Source organism: Paroedura picta, chromosome 13 (genome assembly GCF_049243985.1).
Source record: "Paroedura picta isolate Pp20150507F chromosome 13, Ppicta_v3.0, whole genome shotgun sequence".
Lineage (NCBI taxonomy): Eukaryota > Metazoa > Chordata > Lepidosauria > Squamata > Gekkonidae > Paroedura > Paroedura picta.
Genome location: NC_135381.1, coordinates 4923258 through 4945765, shown reverse-complemented (window position 1 = coordinate 4945765; position 22508 = coordinate 4923258). Strand labels below are relative to the sequence as shown.

At 50.3% G+C, this 22508-nt stretch overlaps 2 protein-coding genes across 5 annotated transcripts in view; one reads left to right on the top strand and one right to left on the bottom strand.

Annotated features, from left to right (window-relative positions):
* LOC143823215 (uncharacterized) overlaps positions 1–22508 on the bottom strand; it is a 575613-nt gene that overhangs the window by 1500 nt on the left and 551605 nt on the right. The gene's annotated exons all lie outside the window — the stretch shown is intronic.
* The window catches only part of TMEM132D (transmembrane protein 132D), a 304697-nt gene that overhangs the window by 117984 nt on the left and 164205 nt on the right, over positions 1–22508 (top strand). The window contains exon 1 of one of the 4 annotated variants that reach the window (XM_077309306.1): positions 5924–6023. The exons of 2 other annotated variants lie outside the window; for them this stretch is intronic. The gene's annotated coding sequence lies outside the window, so the exon portion shown is untranslated. Of the gene's footprint in view, positions 1–5923; positions 6041–22508 lie in introns of those variants that run through there. One more of the 4 variants, XM_077309305.1, reaches the window with a different exon arrangement.

Below are 22508 nucleotides of genomic sequence, written 5' to 3'. Positions count from 1 at the left end.
CTCTTCTTGCCAATGGCTGGTGTCTTCGGCTCCTCTTCTTGCCATTGGCTGGAGTCTTCTGCCTTCGGCCTCCCGTCCTCTTCTTGCCAATGGCTGGTGTCTTTGGCTCCTCTTCTTGCCATTGGCTGGAGTCTTCTGCCTTCGGCCTCCCGTCCTCTTCTTGCCAATGGCTGGTGTCTTTGGCTCCTCTTCTTGCCATTGGCTGGAGTCTTCTGCCTTCGGCCTCCCGTCCTCTTCTTGCCAATGGCTGGCGTCTTCGGCTCCTCCTCTTCTTGCCATTGGCTGGAGTCTTCTGCCTTCGGCCTCCCGTCCTCTTCTTGCCAATGGCTGGCGTCTTCGGCTCCTCCTCTTCTTGCCATTGGCTGGAGTCTTCTGCCTTCGGCCTCCCGTCCTCTTCTTGCCAATGGCTGGTGTCTTCGGCTCCTCCTCTTCTTGCCATTGGCTGGAGTCTTCTGCCTTCGGCCTCCCGTCCTCTTCTTGCCAATGGCTGGCGTCTTCGGATTGTCTTCAAGCCAGTGGCCGGCCTCTTCTGCTTCTGCCTTGGGACTGCCGTCTTCGCTTCTTCTTGCCAATGGTTTTCTGCCTTCGGCCCGCCATCTTCTTTTCTTCTCCTGATTGGCGGGCCTCTTCTGCGCCTCCGGCCCCCTCTTCTTTTCTTCTTACCCATTGGCCGGCGTCTTCTGCCTTCGGTCCATCGTCTTCGCTTCTTCTGGCCACCGGCAGTCTTCGGCAAGATGGCCTCTCACTGGGAGAGGTAAAATTCCCATGGCTCCCGTGTGGGGGAGTGCGACATGAGAATCAGCCCGACCGGGGCTGGGGAGGGAATTACCTCGCTTGGTGAGGGTTTGCGTCCTCCTGAGGGAGGGGCCAGAGAGGGTGGCCTTTTATAGGGGGTGGTCTGATGACCTGGGGGGGCAGGGAGCATTGTGAGGTCGGGGAGGGGGCTTGGCTCCATTGTGACTCAACAAAGAGCAGCCCTTGGGTCTCATGTCCAGAGGCAGCTTGGTGGTGTCTATTTTTAGCAAATTATACACCACCAACCTGCCTCTGGAGGTGAGGTCAGAGGGCTGCCCTGCCTCTTTGTTGCGTCACAAGGAAGCCGAGCCCCCTCCCCGACCTCACAATGCTCCCTGCCCCTATAAAAAGCCCACCCCCCCTGTTGGCCTCTCCCCATCTGCTGGCGTGGCCTCACCAGCGAGGTCCATCCTTCTGCAGCCCTCCCTGCTGTCTCTCATCTGTCTCCCCATCGGGAGCAGTGGGAGTTCCCCACCTCTCTCAACGAGAGGCAACTTGCCGAAGAAAAGAAGACAAGAAGAGAGATCGGGCTGCTTTGGCTGACCTCCCCAGCCGGGAGGCAGCTGAAGAACAGAAGACGCCAGCCCCGGCCAAGAAGACAATGAGGAGGATGGCCCCTGGCTGTCCCTGCGGTGTTAGGGGGGCCTGATGGGTAAGGTCAGGCCTCGGCCCGCCATTTTAACCCGGCCGTGCAGGCTGCTTCCAGCCGGTTGCCTGAATTGGGGCCGAGAAGGAATTTTCCCCCGGGACCCCGCCCTACTGGGCCTTGAGGACCCGGGTTTTTCGCCTTCTCTGCACGGCCTTCATTTGTCAGCTGCCCCGTCTTGGCTGGCGGCTGGCACAATGAGTCAAAATGTGGGCAAATCTAACCTTCCCCCCCCCATTTACCCCTAATCTAATAAAGTTTTATAATTTAAATTTATCCACTTGGTCTCGTGTCTTCATTTACTGCCTGAAATTGTCTCTTTTTGTAATGGATTGAGGAAGTGGGAGGTGCCAGGCCAGGGTGGGATGTGGGAAGGGGGGCGGGGCTTCAGAGGCATCGAGCACCATAGAGTCAGCACTCCAAGACACCCGTTTTCTGCAGGAGGAGATCTCATCTGGCTCTTTCAGAAGATCAGTTGTAGCAGAAGTTCTTCAGGTGATATCTGGAGGTTGGCAACCAACCCCAACTATCAGAAATCTCAGGGCAGGAGGGTGGGAAAATGAATGAGCCTGTCTGCTGCTTGCTGGCTCTGCCCCCAAAACAGAAATCCTGTTTTGCCCCGAATCCTCGTAAAATGTTCATGTGTGGTCACCAAAAGAACACCTACCGGCCTCTAGACATGCAGTCAAAGGGCTGCCCAGCCTTTTGTTGAGTCATGACACCCAGCCCCCCTCCCTGACCTCAAAATGCACCCTGTCCCTCCTTTTCATCAAACCACCACCCATAACAGGCCCCCCTTGCGACCTCCTCCCGCAGCCCTCTTCGCGCCTGCAAACTCTGAAGCATTTTTCCAGCCACCTCATTCTCTGTCGTCCCCTTCTTCTTTTGCCCTCAGTCGCTCCCAGCATTAGGCTCTTCTCCAGGGAGTCCTTCCTTCTCATGAGGTGGCCAAAGTATTTGAGTTTCATCTTCAGGATCTGGCCTTCTAAGGAGCAGTCAGGGCTGATCTCCTCTAGGACTGACCGGTTTGTTCGCCTTGCAGTCCAAGGGACTTGCAAGAGTCTTCTCCAGCACCAGAGTTCAAAAGCCTCAATTCTTTGATGCTCGGCCTTCCTTATGGTCCAACTTTCGCAGCCATACTTTGCAACTAGGAATACCATAGCCTTGACTTGAAGCACTTTTGTAGGCAGGGTGATGTCTCTGCTTTTTAGGATGCTGTCTAGATTTGCCATAGCTTTCCTCCCCAGGAGAAAGTGTCTTTTAATTTCTTTGCAGCAGTCCCCATCTGCAGTGATTTTGGAGCCCAGGAAAATAAAATCTGTCACTATCTCCATTTCTTCCCCATCTATTTGCTAGGAGATCCAAAAATACTGGGGTGATAATAGCTGAAATTCCCAGCTATTATCGCCCCTGTATTCATGCACTCTAGCCAGTCCATTCTGGCAATTAAACCCCCCACCATCTATCTATATGAGGACATTGTTTCACCATACCTGACAAAGGGTGCCTGCACATGAAAGCTCATACCTCGAATTTGTTGGCCTTCAAGGTTCCACTGTGACTCCGACAGTTCTGCTGCTCTAGGTCAACATGACGACCCACCGGAATCTTTATTCAATAATGTTGATTTAAGTGTATCTATTTGGTGTCTTTCTTTCGTGTCTCGGGAGCAAGAGTCTTTAACGGGTGGTGGGGTGGTAGGGGCTGACTGCGATCCTAATTGGGACCGGAGAAATTCCACTCCACGTTCTTGGGGACTCAAAAGTCTTCCAAGGAAATTCATCGACTTGAAAAGAACAGAACCCAAGGGATGGAGAAGAGAACGCTCCATTTCTCCCCCATGTTTACAGATGCCTTGACTTCAGTTGATGTAGAAGCATCGACTGTCTCATCCCCCAGAAGGGTTGATATTCATTTTATTTAAACAGCTCTGCTCCCTTTCTGCCCAATCAGGGTCCCCAAGACGGCGCCCATAAAGCATTAACATATTACAACAGCAACAAACAGCATTTAAATTGATAAAAACCGTCCATGTAATGATGAAATTAAGGAACACGCAACGCCAGAACCAGGGAGGAGGCCCAGCAATGGTTCCTGGGGGGATCCCAAATGAAAACACAAATGAGTTTTCACTCAGCAGTGGAAGTCACAGAGGGAGACAGGCAGACAGCGGCTTGGAAATAGGGGCTGCGTGGTCCCGACTTGCCTTCTGTCCCAAAGGGCACCGCAGGCCAAGGATCTGAGACTCCCTCTAACTGTGGGCACCTAGGCAGCGGAAGGTCCCGGAGACTGTGCAGTGAAGGTGAAAGAGGAGGGGGTGCAGCCCTGCCGCTGGACCAGAGCAATGTGTCCAGTATAACCAGTGCCACTGCTGTGGTGCGAGCCAAACAGGACCGAAGACACAGCTCAGATCTTCTGAAGTATTGCTCTTGTTCTGTGGTCATCCAAGCCCCATCCTCCATGCTTGATTCATGATCTGTGCTGCAGCCCTGGAGGTTTCTACGGCTGGAAACAGTCCATTGCAGAGGTTTTCCTGTCACTGCAGAAATGCCTCCCCTCCCTCAGCAGGATTTGATGGGGCGTGTGGATTTGAACCTGAGTCTCCCAGATAATCGTCTTACCTCTCTAACCACTGAACCACACCGGCTTTCACACATCACACTGGCACGGTCTGGTTGATAGGGTGTGTAGGCCTGACTTTCCCTTCTCAGGCCTCTCTGTCCCAGTTGTTCCTCACGAGATGCTCCATCCAAGGGTTCTGTGATCCAACAAAGGATGGAATTCTCAGCTCGCTGCAAGAGACAATTCCAGGCGGTAAAGAAAGACGCAAGACCAAGGTGATTGCATTTTGAAACTCTATTAGATTGTATTCAAGTTGGGTATAAAGGCCCACATTTTGACTCATTGTGCAAGCTGCCGGCCAAGATGGTGCCATGCAGAGAAGACAACCCCCCCTGGTCTACTGGGCCCTGTAGGGCGGGGTCCTGGGGAAAAATTCCTTCTTGGGCCCAATTCAGGAAACCGGCTGGAAGCAGCCTGCACGGTCGGGTTAAAATGGTGGGTGGGCGGAGAACTGACCTTGCTCCCTCTTTCCTCCCGAGCAGCCTCATCGTCTTCTGTCTTCGGCCGGTTGCCTCTCTTGGAGAGGGTTCGTGCCCCCATGGCTCCCGAGAGGGAAGACGCATGAGAGTCTGCAGGCGCGAAGAGGGCTGCGGGAGGAGGTCGCTTGGCTGGTGTGGCCAGGAAGGGGGGCCTGTTATGGGTGGTGGGTTGATGAAAAGAAGGGACAGGGTGCATTTTGAGGTCTGGGAGGGGGGGCTGGGTGTCATTGTGACTCAACAAAAGGCTGGGCAGCCCTTTGACTGCATGTCTAGAGGCAGGTAGGTGTTCTTTTGGTGACCACACATGAACATTTTACGAGGATTCAGGGCAAAACAGGATTTCTAGTAGTGTTTGGGGGCAGAGCCAGCAAGCAGCAGACAGGCGCATTCATTTCCCCACCCTCCTGCCTTGTGATTTCTGATAGATGGGGTTGCCAACCTCTAGATATCACCTGAAGAACTTCTGCTACAACTGATCTTCTGAAAGAGCCCGATGAGATCTCCTCCTGTAGAAAATGGGTGTCTTGGAGTGTTGACTCTATGGTGCTCGATGCCTCTGAAGCCCCGCCCCCTTCCCACATCCCACCCTGGCCTGGCACCTCCCACTTCCTCAATCCATTGCAAAAAGAGACAATTGCAGGCAGTAAATGAAGACACGAGACCAAGTTGATAAATTTAAATTATAAAACTTTATTAGATTAGGGGTAAATGGGGGGGGGAGGTTAGAATTGCCCACATTTTGACTCATTGTGCCAGCCGCCAGCCAAGACGGGGCAGCTGACAAATGAAGGCCGTGCAGAGAAGGCGAAAAACCCGGGTCCTCCAGGCCCTGTAGGGCGGGGTCCCGGGGGAAAATTCCTTCTCGGCCCCAATTCAGGCAGCCAGCTGGAAGCAGCCTGCACGGCCGGGTTAAAATGGTGGGCCGAGGCCTGACCTTACTCATCAGGCCTCCCTAACACCGCAGGGACAGCCAGGGGCCGTCCTCCTCATTGTCTTCTTGGCCGGGGCTGGCGTCTTCTGTTCTTCAGCTGCCTCCCGGCTGGGGAGGTCAGCCAAAGCAGCCCGATCTCTCTTCTTGTCTTCTTTTCTTCGGCAAGTTGCCTCTCGTTTAGAGAGGTGGGGAACTCCCACTGCTCCCGATGGGGAGACAGATGAGAGACAGCAGGGAGGGCTGCAGAAGGATGGACCTCGCTGGTGAGGCCACGCCAGCAGATGGGGAGAGGCCAACACGGGGGCCTTTTTATAGGGGCAGGGAGCATTGTGAGGTCGGGGAGGGGGCTGGGCTTCCTTGTGACGCAACAAAGAGGCAGGGCAGCCCTCTGACCTCACCTCCACCTCCAGCAAACTCTGGCAGGGGATCATGGGAATTGTAGTCCATGGACATCTGGAGGGCTGCAGTTTGACTACCCCTGATCCACTCCTTGGAAACCAAAGGAGGATCCATCCCGGAGAAAGGCCTCCTGCATCCGCTCAGCTTAAAGGTGAGACAGAAGGCATGGTGAGTTTTTGTCCTGATTGGTTCATGCAAACCGAAACACACAACGTGCAGGAAGCAGGTAACAAAACAGGATATGAAGCCGCCCCAATGAGATATGAATGTGCCTCATTTCTTTGACGAGGCATTGTACACACAGTTCTGTGGTGCATTATCATGCCTTCACAGGACAAATTTTCTGGTTACAAACTGCACATTTAAACTGATCCACAATGATTCCGCTAATTTTATCCCTGCAAAGTGAAATAACGGCATACATTCTGAAGAAGCAGCAACGGCATTCTCGCATGGATCTTAAAGTGCTCATGCAGTCATGTTTGGTTAAGGCTGCTGGAAGAAAACCTTGAAACAGGCCTCCTTATGCCGGATCCCCGTTCAGCAGGCCTTGTGGAGTTTCTCCTTTGGCTTCCAAAAACTGGACAAGAAATAGGACTTGGGATTTTGGATGATACATTGTTATTATATAAACTTTTTTTGCTGTTAAATGCATCGCTGTACCACAATTGCAGATATTGCTGAGCAGCTTTAAAAGTCAGCAGGAAGACCTCACAAGTCAGGCCTTTGACTCAGGAAATGAAAGGAATTGGCAAGAGTTAAGATTTCTGGGTGTGCCTGAGAGATACGGACAACGTCATTTAAAAAAAAAAAATTCCAATCCAGTCTCATGCTATAACCATCCAAAGAACCTGGCATCATGTGCAAGTTGCATGCCCTTCAAAATTCTTTAGAGAGAGATGGTGGCCGGGCAGTCTAAGGGGGGAGGAAAGAATGAACTCTACAAATCGGCCTCGGACACTTCCCACGTGTGTCTTATGCTTTATCAGACGGCACAGCAAAAACCTCCACCAGATTGGGCCTGAGCAGGAAAGCAGGGGAAAGGCATCCTGCTCCCATTGACTTAGCCTTCCGCTTCCTCTCCAGGGTTGTGATTGGACACTGGGCAGCAGGTTCCACTAGCCTCTGATTGGTTAATAAATTCCATCAGACTCCTGCCCCAGCCTGTCAATCTTTCCTCATTTCAAGATGCCTCCCCTTCTTTCCTCAGTTGCGCATAGGACAGCCAGGGCTTCTGGCCTGCAAAAAGGTGTCTTTCCAAGGAATGGGGAAAGAAGGGTCTCTAGCCAGGACTCCCCAGTTTCTGATCAGGGGAGCAAAGGATGCCAGCATCCTTGTCTTTACCCGTTTCTTGTGAAGGACTTTAAAGTTGTGGGGGGAGGATTCGGTTTGCCCAGCTCCCCCGGGAAACTGGAGGGTTGCTAGATCCAGGTTGGGAAATGCCTAGAGATTTGCAGGATGGAGTCTGGGCAGGACATGGACCTTGGTGGGCAGTGCCATCGAGTGTCCATCTCCAAACCCCGCCCTCCTCTAACTCCGCCCCTCAACTATCTGGGTATTTCCCAGGCTGACAAGCAACTCCTTGGCATGCAAGCAGCCAAGGAGGCAAGCGAGTCAACCAACCCAGCTGTCAAGAAGGAAATGAAGAGGCTTCCAGCCTTCCCATCCGGAGATTCTGAACATGTTTGGAGTCAGGTGGCATTGAATCAAGTGTCTCCATGGTAGCCTCAGTTGCAGCTCTTTGGCAGCACAATGTTTGTCCACAACGGTTCATGTGGAGGTCTTTTGGGTGTTCATGGAGAACTGTCACTGATATTTGCTCCCCTCTCTGCCATGGAAGCTGGATGGGCGACCTTGGGCAATCACATTCTCTCAGCATGATCCCACTTGCAGGGGTGTTGTGAGGAGAAGATGGAGGAAAGGATGACGTGAGCCACTTTGGGTCCCAACTGGAGGCAAATGCGGGGTAGAAATGAATTACAGAAAGCAATAAAAATTTCCCCGCTGCAACTCCCTCACAGGGTTGTTGTGAGGAATCGGGAGTATAGGAGAGCTGTGCAGGTTGCTTGGGGTCCCCATTGGGGAGAAAGGTGGGGTACAAATGCATTGAATAAATTAATAAATTGCTTGATATTAAAATAATTTGCTAAAAATAGACACCACCAACCTGCCTCTGGACAGGAGGTTAGAGGGTTGCCCTGCCTCTTTGTGGAGTCACAAGGAAGCCCCGCCCCCTCCCCGACCTCACAATGCTCCCTGCCCCTATAAAAAGCCCCCCCCCCTGTTGGCCTCTCCCCATCTGCTGGCGTGGCCTCACCAGCGAGGTCCATCCTTCTGCAGCCCTCCCTGCTGTCTCTCATCTGTCTCCCCATCGGGAGCAGAGGGAGTTCCCCACCTCTCTAAACGAGAGGCAACTTGCCGAAGAAAAGAAGACAAGAAGAGAGATCGGGCTGCTTTGGCTGACCTCCCCAGCCGGGAGGCAGCTGAAGAACAGAAGACGCCAGCCCCGGCCAAGAAGACAATGAGGAGGACGGCCCCTGGATGTCCCTGCGGTGTTAGGGAGGCCTGATGGGTAAGGTCAGGCCTCGGCCCACCATTTTAACCCGGCCGTGCAGGCTGCTTCCAGCTGGCTGCCTGAATTGGGGCCGAGAAGGAATTTTCCCCCGGGACCCCGCCCTACAGGGCCTGGAGGACCCGGGTTTTTCGCCTTCTCTGCACGGCCTTCATTTGTCAGCTGCCCCGTCTTGGCTGGCGGCTGGCACAATGAGTCAAAATGTGGGCAATTCTAACCTCCCCCCCCCCATTTACCCCTAATCTAATAAAGTTTTATAATTTAAATTTATCAACTTGGTCTCGTGTCTTCATTTACTGCCTGCAATTGTCTCTTTTTGCAATGGATTGAGGAAGTGGGAGGTGCCAGGCCAGGGTGGGATGTGGGAAGGGGCGGGGCTTCAGAAGCATCGAGCACCATAGAGTCAGCACTCCAAGACACCCGTTTTCTACAGGAGGAGATCTCATCTGGCTCTTTCAGAAGATCAGAGGTTCTTCAGGTGATATCTGGAGGTTGGTAACCCCAACTATCATAAATCACAAGGCAGCCCCTGACCTCATGTCCAGAGGCAGGTTTATGGCGTGTCTATTTTTAGCAAATTATTTTAATATTGATTTATTCAGTACTTGTGTACCCACCTTTCTCCCCAGTGGGCCCCCACAGCGGCCTTCATTTGTTAGCTGCCCCATCATGGCTGGCCGCTGGCACAATGAGTCAAAATGTGGGCAATTTTATCTAATTTAATCCTAATCTAATAAAGTTTCATACTTTAACTGTATCACCTTGGTCTGGTTTCTTTACTGCCAAAGGAGAGGCTGTCCTTTGTTAGATCACAGACCTTTTAAAATGAAGCACCTTGTGAGGAAAAACTGGGACCCACCCACATTTTCAATCAGACTGTGCCAGTGTGGTTTAATGGCAGACCAGTGTCTGGGAGATCTGGGTTCGAATTCACACTTGTGCCATGGAAGTCTGAGTTTTCTTGGCATAGTTCTATCTCAGCGTTGCGCATCTCGCAGAAGGGAACAATGTCAGCTGATTTGAGTCTCTGTTAGACAGGTGGGGTCTGGGGGGGGAGGGAGGGTCATTGTGACAGTGGGTGTGTTGGGGGATTTCCTCCCACTGATACCCCTGATGCAGGGAAAACAATGCCAAATTGTTGGGTCCCTTGGCCCAAGCAAGTGTTTTGGATGCCTAAATTCTAGGTCTCAGCTTTTGTGTGCATGCACAATTCTTCAGATGTAGAAGACAGGCCTGATCTTTCCTCTGTCTCCCAGGGATGCGAAACAAGGGAAGGCAGAGATAGCTCAAGAGCTGGAAATGAAGCATACAAGTTGATTCTTATAGGCCACTGTTCTCCACCTGAAGGAGTCTCAAAGTAGGGAGAGGAAAGGGGACTAAGCCACCTTGAGCCTCCGTTGGGTAGAGAAAAGTGGCATATAAGAACCACTTCTTTAAAGTGAAACATAAAGAGTCATAATTGCTGTTGTTATTCCCTGTGGGTGACATCAGGGGCATTTAACCCTCATCCCAAGTTTACCCTACAAGTCCATTCATAAATTTTTGCTGTTCAGCTCTCCAATTAATGAAGTTTAATAAACTCCCTGGTTCATCCCCCTAGAGCGTTCAAGCAAATCCCAGTTAGATATGATCTTCATCCAGTGCAAAGGCTTTAAAGTAGCTCGTAGCTTCCCGTCGACCCCACGAACCGTCCACTTTCACGGGCGGCCCCAGAATCGACACCCTCCGGGGACTGATGCTCTTGGGAAGGGGCTGCAGAGAGACGAGTGCAGGAGAGATAGTTGGAGGAACATAAATCAGAGCGGAGTTAACTGTTCTTTTATTTAGATGAATGAGTCGAGCGTCTCGTTTAAGGAACTACCCAGGGGAAGGGAGCGGTCCCTACTTAGCGTCTCCTTTGGTTAAGAAAATGAACGACACGTCTTCGAGATGGTGATAAGTTGACAGTGTGACTTGGTTTTTTTTGGGGGGGGGGAGGGAGGATTGTCTTTAAAAAAAAGAGAGAGAGAGAGAACTCAGTCCGGGAGTTCGATCTCTGTCTCAACAAGCCGTTGAGTGATGTGGATTCTCGAGGGGGAACGAGGGCCTTGCGCGGTACGCGTCTCCCGCCGAGATGGATTAGCGATGCCGTAAGTGTTCCCGAGCTTGAATTAATCATTTCACTTTGTGAAAAGAAAGAACTACCTTTGGAGAGGACTCTTTGAACACAGCAGAGGCGTCTTCAATAATTTAACAGGCCAAATTAGAGCAAATAACGGAGATCGGGCACCCGCCCTTGTGGGAGGAATCAAGGTCATTCCCCACAATGTTAATTGTTCAAGGGGATTGGTCTCTGGACCGAATTTTAAACGAGAGAGGCTAGACCTTGGATCTCCCCTCCCCTCCCCTCCCCTCCCCCCCCACGTGATGCTATACGTTACTATAGAGTGCCCTCAATGCATGTGAGGCTATAGGAAGAATAGTTGTTTTTTTATACCCTGCTTTTTCCTGCTTGAAGGAGTCTCAGGGCGACTTACCATTGCCATCCCTTCCTCTCCCTACACGAGACACCCTGTGAGGGAGGTGAGGCTGAGAGAGAACTGCTCTGCAAAGAACAGTTTCCAACAGGACTGTGACGAGCCCAAAGTCACCGAGCTGCCTGCCTGTGGATGATCAGGGAATCAAACCAGGATCTCCAGATTGAAACCCATTCCTCTTAACCACCACACCATGCTGGTAGCGAACGTTGGCAGGGGCTCATGGGAATTGTAGTCCATGGACATCTGGAGGGCCACAGTTTGACTACACCATGCTGGGTTCTCCTACACCATGCTGGCTGGAAAGTTTTCTACTAGACTGGAAGTAACTACCACTGGATCACCATGATTCTCGCAGAGTTTCCCCCCCCCCCTCGTGGTCTGCTAACCTCCAGGAGGTGGTTCTAACACCTGATCTCCAGGTGACACAGATCAGTTCCGGAAGGTGAACGCTGGGGTGTTATTCCTTGCAGAGGCCCCTCCCTTCCACAAACCCCACCCTCTGCAGGCTGTACCCCCTTTCCCTAGATCTCCTGCAGCAGCACTGATGATCCAGGAGAGCTGGATTCGAACCTCCACCCTTTCACGGAAGTTCATGAGATGTCCTTGGCCCAGCGACTGCTTGTGGGGGAGGCCCAAAAAGAGAGGAAAAGGGAACTGTACTGTAAGCTACATCAGCAGTTTGGACTGGGTTTTTTTTTTTTTTTTTTTTGCCAACCCTGTACTCGCCTGCTTTTACAGGCAATCTATGCAGTAGTAAAACCTACAATGAGCGTAATTTATAGTATTGATTTATTGACTCACCTGTTAATGTAAAAAAAATGCATGCATTTTCTCAGGGAAATTTGGTGCAAGGGAGCGACGGGTTTGATTTGTGCAAGGGGAAAGCAGCCTTGAGAAGAATTGGACTAGTTATTTCCCTTCAGAAGTTCTTTCCCTGGAATTCATTCCCTGGAATGAATTTCTTCCCTCCAGAAGAAATCATCTCTTGCTATTGATGTATGCTAGCCAACTGGCTGGGCAAATACCCATCAGTTGGGAGCAGTCCAACATGTGGCTTGAGAACCAAAAAGTGGGTCATGAGGCCTCTAAAAATGGGTTGTGGGTCAGGCCCCTTTGTTGGCCCACTCCTTTCCATAGCTCTGTTTTGGAAACCAAGAGATGACCCTGGAAAGAGTATCTTCCATGTCAAACAGAAGAAGAAGAACTGGCTTTTATACCCCACTTTTCACTACTTAAAGTGGCTTTCAATCTCCTTCCTTTCCTCTCCCTTCCACAGACCCCCTTGTTGGCAAGAAATTTCTCTATTAAGAGAACTGGAACTCTATTAAGAGAACTGGAACAAGCTGGAACTTGAAAAGCGAACTTGCAAGCAAACCTTTATGCTTCCCTTGTGACCTTGGTTTGAACCTTGGCGTGTTATACAACATCAACACGGAATAAAGTTAATGCAGGGAAGCTTGCATATTCAAGTTTCTTTCTTTTATTCTAATGAACCTTGTGAAAGACAGAGTGATCCAGAGCACAGATGCACACTCTAGCAAGTAAGACGCCCAAGGTCGCGTACTATTGGTAAAGATTCCTTTTGGGAAACAACTCACAACATTAGACCTTGTCTGAAGAAGAATTGCAAACGGAGACCCAATCCGGAAACTCTGTCTTTCACGAGGTTTATCAGAATAAAAGAAGGAAGACACCTTAATATGCAAGCTTCTCTGCATGAACGTTATTCCATGTTGACATTTAGAGCCTACACGAGTTCTTGTTTGGGTTGCTTTCCACACTGGGTTTGCCAGATTCTTTTCATGTTACCCAACATATCAGCCCCTGCAGTTTCCTAAGCCAAGCTTCCCATACAAAAGCATACACCACAGTCCCAGACACTACAAGCATTCCTTTAAAAAATACTTCAGCCAAGCAAGGCCCAAATAAGAAAATGCTCTCCAGAGATTGAATGAGAAAGAGGCCTCCTTTTACACCAGGGGTAGTCAAACTGCGGCCTTCCAGATGTCCATGGACTACAATTCCCATGAGCCCCTGCCAGCGAATGCTGGCAGGGGCTCATGGGAATTGTAGTCCATGGACATCTGGAGGGCCGCAGTGTGACTACCCCTGTTTTACACAATTAAAGCAAGGCAAGAAACAGGTCAAGGGAACCTCGCATGGCGACCCGGAAAGAAACATTTCATGGCAAGATCAGGAGAACGGCCGAACATGTGAACAGGTCTTGACAGTAGCCTGCCTCGAATTTCCATTTTCAGACGTCGGCGTTTCCAGGTAACAAAAGTTTGGGGAACGCTCTTCTGGATCGACAGCCTTTTTGCTGCGCGCAAATTAATGCGTTTTTTGGCCGGGCTGCTTGCCACGAAGCCTTGGTCCCATGCTGCTTTTTCTTCTCCTTGGCAGGCTTTCAAGCTAATGTATTAATAATCCTCCTCGGCCTTTTGTGCGCGGGTCCGATTGTTCTGTAAAGAGGGAGATCTGTTTGACGACTGTCATTAAAAGTATTGTCCTCGCCTGATCAGTCCCAAATGCTTCGCCGGGCCGCTTGCATTGTGCACCTTTCGAATAAGCTTTTATTGCAATGAAAGGGAGATAAATTCTTATGCTAGGCTAATGCGGCTTCATATATATCTCTCTATTGCCAAATTGCGGGTTTTTTCTTTCTCCTTTGCGCCGGGCGCTATTATGTGCTGAGTGGCCCTGGCCCGGCAATTTGGGGCAAAATTGGGGAAGCGTCCTTTGAGGTTCTTTCAAATGGGTGAAGGGGAAGCTTTGTACATTACGATTCCACCCCCACCTCCCCACGTGGCACCTACTGATTATCTTAAAGCACTCTGCACGCGGGAGAGGGGAAGGCCGTGGGGGTCTAAATTAGATAATGCCTTGAAAGTGCACTTAAAAAGAAGGATTGGGCAGCAGGCGCAAAGAACTGTTTACAAGTTGGATTTGTTTTCCCCAGAGGGCCAGCCATCGCTGCGGGTAGGGCCGCGGCTTGTTGGAGAGACCGGCAGACTTTGGGGGTGGAGCCAGGAGTGGGTGGGATTTGGGGCAGGGAGGGACCTCGGTGGAGAATAACGCTATGGAGGCCCCCCTCCAAAGCAGCCCTTTTCTCCAGGGGAACTGATCTCTTTAGTCTGGAGACAATGTGCAGTTCTGGGGGATCCTCCGGTCCCGCCTGGAAGCTGGCATCCCTAGTTCACCCTCCAAAGAAGCCTTTTTCGCCAGAGGGACTGATTTCTTTGGTCTAGAGAAGAGCTGTAATTCCAGGGGGATCCCCAGGTCCCACCTGGAGGCTGGCCTCCCTAATTCAGCATAGATCACATGGCGTGCGCATTCCTGAACACATGAATCTGCATTCCACTGAATCAGACCGCCAGCCTGTCGAGGTTGGTATTTCGAACCGAAATTGCTACCAAGAGCTGTCCAAGATCTCAGCTGAGAACTTACACAGTACTTTCAACCTAACCCTTCCCATCTGATCAAGACCCAACATGGTGTAGCACTTAAGAGCAATGGACTCTACTCCTCATGAAGCCAGCTGTGTGGTCTTGGGCTAGTCACAGTTCTCTCAGAGCTCTCCCAGCCCCACCTGCCTCACATGGCATCTGTTGTGGGGAGAGGAAGGGTAGGTCATTGTCAGGGAAGCTAAGCTCCAAGTGGGACCTGGGGATCCCCAGGTTTTACAGCTCATCTCCGTGAAACAGAAATCAGTTCTGGAGGGTGCACTGCAGAGCTATACAATCCACAGAAGTCTCTGCCTGCCCCAAATCTCACCCACTCCTGGCTCCACCCCCAAATAGTCCAGGTATTTCCCAACCCAGAGCTGGCAACCCTAGTGCTGGCAGGCTGCTTTGAGACTCCTTCATGCAGTGAAAAGCAGGGTACAAAACCCAGCTTTTCTCTGTCTTTCAGCTGGAGATGTTGAGGGTTGAGGTCTTTTGCATGTCGAGCAGCTGTAATGCTAACCCATGTCGAAAGTACCAGGTTCAATCAGCTGAAGGCTCTCAGAATTTGGACACCCAGCGGTTTGGCTCCTGCGCAGTTCTGTGGTTCCGAATAGCAATGTGATATTTTGATCTTCGGCTTGAGGACCCTGCCGTCTGCTGCTCTGTCGATCTCCCTGTGACACCAGGGCAACGGGCTGTTTGCAGGTCTGGGTTCTCCCGCCGGGCAGCTGACGTCACTCCCTTCCCTGTTTAAATGGACTGTTAGATCGCTTTGCAAATCAATACCCATTGACAAACACCGCGCTTCAATAACATTCTACCGATCACCGTTCATCGAAGTAATCATTAGTTTGTCACATCAGACTGTCCTTATCCTCTCATAATGGTGATGTTTTAGTTACATTTTGTGTTAAGAGGTAAAAGGACCCATTTCTCTCTAATAAGGCAGCAGAATTTCTCTGTGTTTCTACCAGAATTAGATCAACAAGAACGCCTGGATGATTGTAAAGTATAGGTAAATATTATCTTATCTGTCTGTGATGCCTTTTGTGCTTGATTATAAGGGTTGGTGGATTGAATAAGCAGATTCTCCACTCTCGTAGCTAATCCCCCCTTTTTCCTTTTATATATATGAGAACAGCCGTTCTCATCCCTTTTTTTAACCATTGAGGAACCCCTGAAACATTCTTCAGGCTTTGGTAAACCCCGGAAATGTCACCATCGTGCGGAATACAGGTGGGAAGCAGAGCTGTGGACACGCCCACCCAGGGCCCCTCCCTTTCCCACCCCCTCCAGGACCATCATTGGCCATTAGGGAGGTCAGCATCACCATATATGGTCATATCACTGATAAATAAACTACTATAAGGGAGGATTTTATGGGGTTTTATTGTATCATTTTATGGTTGTAAACCGCCGTGAGCCCATTGGGAGAGCAGCGGTATATAAATTGAACTATAAATAAATAAATAAAATGTTTATCAAATTTATACACACACACACACAATAATTGCACACACCCCCATTTGGGAAACCATCACAAAACCCTGCCTGAGAAAGGCTGTATTAGAACATGATGATCCAGCAGATAATACCCCCCCCTCTAATGGTAAATAATATATCAATTCTCCATGAGAATCACTCAAAGAGAACTGTGAAGGGCCCAAGGTCACCCTGCTGGCGGAGAATCAAACCCAGTTCTCCAGATTAGAGGCCTCCGCTCTGAACCACAACACCAAGCCGGCTCTCGTTGAGTTGTTAGCGGCAGCGTGGATCAGAGGAGCTGAAAGATAGGGTATAAATAATTTAATGTGCTCATAAATGCACACTTAAGAAACTTTGTTTCTGTTTTAAATCGAGCACTTTAGGTCAAGGCAATTTGTAGAGGATCGTACATGCGCATTGGGGACCGGGCAGAATTTAAACCAGTCTGGAAACAAATCATTACAACTCCCCCTGCGTCCCGCCTAATTATTTGCACACAGACCTTCCCGTCTGCCGGCCTCCCGCTCTGTTATTCAGTCTTTTCCCTACTGCCTTTCCCCTGAAAACATGTGTTTGAATACATGCTTGAATATGTATTTTACTTTGCTATTCAAACCGCGATATTTCATATACGTTTCGCCGAACAAACACCGTACCGCTCCCAACAGGGTATATTTGAGCAGGTGTTTGAATATGTATTCTTCCGTTTTCCCCAAGTGGTTGGGTATGGAGAGCCCACAGGTATACACCAAGAGACTGTTCTGATATGTAGACTTGTCGGAGACACAAATTCAATTGGGCAGAGAAACACAGCGGCGGTGAATTTGCCGAGCAGATTGTATACGGCCCTGGTCAGACCACACCTGGAGTCCTGTGTGCAGTTCTGGAGGCCTCACTTCAAGAAGGACGTAGATAAAATTGAAAGGGTACAGAGGAGAGCGATGAGGATGATCTGGGGCCAAGGGACCAAGCCCTATGAAGATAAGTTGAGGGACTTGGGAATGTTCAGCCTGGAGAAAAGGAGGTTGAGAGGGGACATGATAGCCCTCTTTGTCACTTGGAGGAGGGCAGGATGCTGTTCCCGTTGGCTGCAGAGGAAAGGACACGCAGTAATGAGTTTAAACTACAAGTACAACTATATAGGTTAGATATCAGGAAAAATTTTTTCACATGCAGCCAGCTGGGTGACCTTGGGCTAGTCACAGCCCTGATAAAGCTGTTCGGACCAAGCAGGAATATCAGGTGGACCCTGTGGCATTATATCCCCCTGAAGCCCCGCCCCTCCTCAAACCCCGCCCTCCTCAGAATCCACCCCCAGCATATCTAGGAGCTTCCCAATACCGAACCGAAGGGAAACAATTTCAATACTAGCTAGATGTTTGCCTCCCTGTTCCTACAAAGATTGCAGATTTGGGAAATTCCTGGAGATCGGGTGACGCGGCTGAGGAGGGGAGGGACCTCGCGGGGACATGATTCCACAGCCCCCACCTTCCAAAGCAGCCATTTTTATTTTGGGGGAAGTGACCTCTGTCATCAGTTGTAATTGGGGGAGGTCTCCAGCCACTGCCTGGAGGTTAGCAACTGTAAGAACAGGGACCCACCCCTTTTCTTCTTGATGGCTCCGGGACAGAACGGGGGTCCCACAGCAATTGGGAATCCTGCGTGGGCTGAGAGGATACTCCCTTGGGGGGATCCCCCCTCCCTCCCCGCCGCCTGTTTTTCGGGAGATGGAAAACAACTAACAGGTTGATTGACACCTGATGGTGTAATAAGAGTTTGAGGGTCATTAAATCATCCAAGGAACTGGGGAAGAGGTTTTTCTTTCCCTACACAGCGTGTCAAAATGGCCGTTCTAAAAGGGTCCTGTTTTTGTGTTTTAAAGTTAAGAGCTGTCTTTTTTGGGGGGGAAGAGAAAGGGGGGGTGAAGCCAGTTGGGTTCTCGTCCTCTCACAAAGCTGTACAGCCAGCATCGGTTCTCCCATCTACCTTTTGTTTCTTGCAGAGGCAGCCCTGCAGAATGAGTCATTCAACCTTCCTGTCATTCAGGGAGATTTGGAATTTGTCATCCCTGCTGTTTTCAGCCTGAAAGCCCTTGTTTAGATCCTAGCCCTCCTTTGTATGAATCGACTCCACAATTCTTTACTTTTGTGCTGCTTTCTGTCCCGTTGAGTCAAGTTTCCATTTAAGCACATGCTTCGGGACCAATACACCTGCATTAAATGAGAAAATACTCCACACACATCATTATTTATCATTTAATGCTTTTCTCTGTTCTTCAAGGTGTTTGGGGCAGCGTATACCCTGCCCTCCATTTTTAGCTTCACAATGACCCTGTGAGGTAGGCGCAGTGTTGAGAGTATCTGGCACAAGATGATGAAGAAGAGTTGGTTCTTATACACCACTTTTCTCTACCCGAAGGAGTCTCAAAGCGGCTTCCAGTCGCCTTCCCTTTCCTCTCCCCACAACAGACACCCTGTGAGGGAGGGGAGGCTGAGAGAGCTCTGATATTACTGAAGAAGAAGAAGAGTCGGTTCTTAGATGCCGCTTTTCTCTACCCAGAGGAGTCTCAAAATGGCTTATATTCGTGGTATGACTATTCAAGACACAGCATGAACAAATCTACACAGCTTGGTGTACTGAGAATGGCAGCCTCTAATCTTGAGATATGGGCATGACCTTGAGCTAGTCACAGTTCCATTAGAGCTGTTCTCTAATGTCGTCCCTGACTCCCAGCTTGAGAGGGGTCTGCCAAAGCTCCACACCATCACCTTCCCTATAGCCTCTCAGTCCTGCTCCCCCCCCCCCACTTTTCTAGAGCTCATTGTATTTTCCCCCACCATGATGGCAACTCTTTTATAAACCATCCATGGCTGCTGTTCCCAGTCTCAACCTCCTCCTGATTTCTTGGCTGTAGTGAGATCCACATGATAAATCCACCCTCCAATGTGGCCATGTTCTAGTAGGGAACTGGTTTCTGTTGCCAGGAGATTGTGTGATTCTGGGAGATCTCCATCTTCCTCTTAAAGTGCAGCCTCTCTGTCAACGTCTCTGGTTTTTCCGTTTCTCCTCCTAGAGTTTGGCCCCTCTGCTTCTCTGTGAAGCCTCCCAGACAAAGTTAATCCATTCAGACTCCCCCCACCCACCCTTAACCTACAGAACTTTTTCAACACCTGCTAACACTCTCCAAGAACACTTTTTGTACTCAGTGAACGACAAGGGCGATTGGGGAATGTTCTTCCCTCCAGAACCTTCTTTGGAAGTCCGGGGAAGATGGAGTTCTGGCTTTCTAGAGGGAAGCATGAATATGGATACGGGGAGGCCTGTCGGAAGAGCCTGAACTTCCTCAAGGGGAAATTCTTCAAATTAACCTTCGCAACGACCTGTCAGGGAAAATGGCGTGTCTTATTTATTTAAAACGTCCAGGTTTCTCCTCCCCTCCCTTCTGGAGTCTTCTCCCTGAGCAGAGATAAGCTGCATATAAGAACCAACTCTTCTTCTTCTTCTTCTTCTTCTTCTTCTTCTTCTTCTTCTTCTTCTTCTTCTTCTTCTTCTTCTTCAGTAATCTCAGGGCTCTCTCAGCGTCATCCACCTCACAGGGAGTCTATTGTGGGGAGAAGAAAGGGTAGTCAACTGTAAGCCACTTTGAGCCTCCTTCGGGTAGAGAAAAGTGGCATATAAGAACCAACTCTTCTTTAAAAAAAAAAGTTTGGCATTTATCGTGTCCAAGGGAGTATTTCTGGAAAGCTTCAGGATAGAAAATCCATTACTAAGATACATATAATCCTCCCCCCATCAGCATACCATTTGCTACTCCCACAGGAGAAGGGCTTCTATCTTCAAAGTAGAGTCAGAATAAAACAAAAGTAACATTTTTTACACCTAGTGACCAAAAGGTGGCCAAATGGCCTATCATAAAAATCTGGAACAGCTTTTGGGATTAACATCAGGTTCTCAGGGGGTGGCTTGGAACGTGTGTGTGTGAGAGATGGAGGGTTTTATCTTTGTTGTGGTTTGATTGTGATTTTATAGACTGCCCCAAACTTACCCAAGGAGTCTTTGGGAACTCAGTTGGATGCTCAGGGGTAGTCAAACTGCGGCCCTCCAGATGTCCATGGACTACAATTCCCAGGAGCCCCCTGCCAGCGAATGCTGGCAGGGGCTCCTGGGAATTGTAGTCCATGGACATCTGGAGGGCCACAGTTTGACTACCCCTGCTCTAACCACACGGGCGCATTTTCCTGCCATCAATTCAAGGTGGCACTGAAGAGGGGGTGGGGAGGAAGTAAATCAACAACTACAAAAACATCAGTTCAAAACAGCGAACGTCGTGTGTGATCTGGCAAGAATGGCTTCAAAGATGTTTACCACCCAGCATCTGTATTTTTAGAAGGCGGCCTTACACAGGAGAAGAAAGAGAGAGAGAGAGAGAGATCAATTACTCCAAAAGACAGGGTTTCTTCTCCCTCCCGCAATCAAAAGTCTTATCAGCCACCAATGTGGTGAGACTCAACCCCCCCCCCCCGGAAAATCAACTGTCTGCCCCCTTTTCAGTTCTGCAGCACTCTTTGGCGAGGAGAGGGACGGTGGCACTTTACTTTTGAATGCAGCCCACGTGTCTTGCGTCAGAGGGAGCCCAGCCTTGAAGGGAAGTGATGGATTGGCAGCCAAAAAAACCCCACATACACAAAAAAGTCTACCGCGCTCTCTCTACCCGTGACAGATCGAAACTCCCAGCCACAAAATGATGGAGCCGTACATGCTTGCAATTTATAATTTCCTTCTGGGTGATGCGGAACAGTGTCGCAGGGCCCCATGTCATCAGGCCTCTAGTGCTGGGTCGATGTTTGGATGGGTGACCGCCAAGGAAGGCTTTGGAGACGAAAGCGACAGCTTAAAAAACCCCATAGGGAAGGGGCGGCCAATTGGTGGCTCTCCACATGCCCACGGACTACAATTCCCATGAGAATTATACATGAGAATTCTCATGGGAGTCGTAGTCTGTGGGCATCTGGAGAGCCACAGTGTGGCCACTTTTGACCCCATGGGGTGGCTGTAAGTCGGCTGAGACTCGGCGGCCCTTTATGCACACATCTGGACCCACCTCCAGAGGGCTACCCCCACGAGCCACTGGTGAAGTATCTGCTGAGTGTGTTCTACCATCAGGAGGCCACCACCGAAAAGGCTCTGTCCGTGGCAGGGATCGACCTTACCTCTGATGCCAGTGAGACTGGAGAAGGGCGGCTTTTGATGCTCATACCGGTGCAGGCAAGCCAGTGCGGAAACCCGGCATGCTCTGGAAATGCTGGGGGAAACTGAAAGGGACTGAAGTTTTGCTAACCGGGCTGAGAAAAGATCCCAGTTCTCCAGACCCTCTTGCCGTTCGCTCACCTCCCCCCTCCTCTCCGCAGCAGCTCGGGGTTAATTGATTGATGAGTAAATAGATGGCCAGCTACAGCCGAGCGATTCTTTAATCCCTAGGTAAGCTATTAATTTTGTTCCTGCTACAAACATATGGATTTCCCATGCCGAACAGCGCTGTTCCACCGCTCTGGAAGAAACCCATTCTGTCTAATAGGAGCGTGGGGAATCCTACAAGGGCATCTCGTGGTGAGCGCAGGGGGCAGGAGCCGGGTGAGAAGCCGAGAGCTGGTCTGACTGGGACGCCAGGCGGCTCGATGGAACTTTTCTCCGTTGCCCTCCAAGACTTTGAGCGGGTTTCCGAATGTGCCTCTCTGCTTTCCAGTGACCTTCCCTGTGCCCCTCGCTCGATGCTCAATGATTTGTGCGCACTTTCCCCTCTCTTCCGCCCCTGTGGGTGGCACGGAGAAGACGGCTGGTCTTCTGTCATGTGGAGTGGAAATTACAGAACTGAAATTGGCCTCAGCTGGACAGCTTGATATATCTTGGAAGCTAAGCAGGGTCAGCCCTGAACAGAATTTGGACGGGAGACCACCCAGGAAATCCAGGCCGCTGCTAATCTCCAGAAGAGCCACCTGGGTGTGGTTATGAGCAGAGGGTTCAGACCTGGAGAGCCGGTTTGGAAGAAGAAGAGTTGGTTCTTATATGCCGCTTTTCTCTACCTGAGGGAGTCTCAAAGCGGCTTACAGTCGCCTTCCCTTCCTCTCCCCACAACAGACACCCTGTGAGGGAGGTGAGGCTGAGAGAGCCCTGAGATTACTGAAGAAGTTGGTTCTTTTATGCCGCTTTTCTCTCCCTGAAGGAGTCTTACATTTGCCTTCCCTTTCCTCTCCTCACAACAGAGACCCTATGAGGGAGGTGAGCCCTGAGATTACTGCTCGGTTGGAACAGCTTTATCAGTGCTGTGGCGAGCCCAAGGTGACCCAGCTGGCTGCATGTGGGGGGGGGGGGTGGCTGGGAATCAAACCCGGTTGCCAGATTAGAAGTTTGCACTCCTATCCACTAAACCAAGCTGGTTTGATTTTCCACTCCTCCTTCATATGCATTGTGGTGAGTGACTGCGGGCCAGTCTCAGTTCTCTCAGAACTCTCTCAGCCTTATCTTACCTGATGCTTTCCCCACGGCAGAGGTCTCCAGCCTTTTTGAACCTGTGGCCATATTTGGAATTACGACATGGCTTGGTGGGTGCAGCAACA